We start from the raw sequence: 1092 nt of genomic DNA on the forward strand, positions 1-1092 counted from the left end.
CCCCGCCTCTGTGAGCGGGGCCTGGGGGCCACACGGTGCATCGGGCCCACGCTGATCCACAAACACACCCCAGAGAGCCTCCCTGCCCAGCTTTGGCGCGGGACGGTGGGCCCGTGGACGGCCCACGCGGGGGCCACGGACGCAGGTGTAGGTGCAGGTGCAGGTGCAGGCGGGCCCGGCCGGGCGCCCGGGAGGAGGGACCTGCATATGCACCACCCTCGCCGGGCTGGTTAGGCCAAGTCAAGCTGCCGTGGACACTCACGCAGGGGACTCCGTGGGCACGGGTCTTCCTTCTCCTGGGCGTCTACCTAGTGCTAGAATTGCGGAGCCGCAGCGTAGCTCTGCGGTCAGGTTTCTGTGCACACCTGAGGTCCCCCTTCCTACTGTGCATTGTGCCCTGTCCCGGCTGGTCCAGGAGAAGCGGAGGCTGGCTGGTAAGTGGCCACTGGGCTTCCAGAATCCCTGCATGGGCAGGCGTGTGACATGTGTGCTCACACGCGGGATGCACCTGTGTGCACGTGTGCTCACATGCGGGATGCACCTGTGTGCGTGTGCACGTGTGGGCTGGCAGGAGGATGGGAAGGGCAGGCCGGCAGAAGGGTCAGGGTAACCGAGGGTGAAGTGCCCTGGCCTGACCAGCTCTAAGCACTGAGGACAGAGAGGGAGGTTAGGGGCGGAAAGCACCCAATGAAGGCAGGATAGGAAACCCTTGGGGTGCAGGATAGGAAACCCTTGGGGTGCGGGCCTGCAGGACTTGATGTGTCCCCATGTCATTGACTGAAACAAGGAACGATGGAGCAGAAGTAGGTTTCCCGGCTTCGGTTCCCCGGTTCTGTTACTCTCTCGGCACACATTCAGACTCATTTTTAAATCAAAAGGACAGGCCTGAAAAGTGTAATCAAGAACAGGTACTGTCATCGGGGCTGCTGTCGCGGAGTCTGAGGTGTCTAGTTCCCTTTGCTTTGAGGCTTGAAATCTAATACAGACATTAAAGAACATCCCGAGATGGCATAGACACAAAAGGCAGCTTTTTTTTTTTTAAACATGGATCTATATATATTTTGATACCTATGGGTATGTAGGTAATAAAAT

This window comes from Canis lupus, chromosome 37 (genome assembly GCF_048164855.1).
Source record: "Canis lupus baileyi chromosome 37, mCanLup2.hap1, whole genome shotgun sequence".
Taxonomy (NCBI): Eukaryota; Metazoa; Chordata; class Mammalia; order Carnivora; family Canidae; genus Canis; species Canis lupus.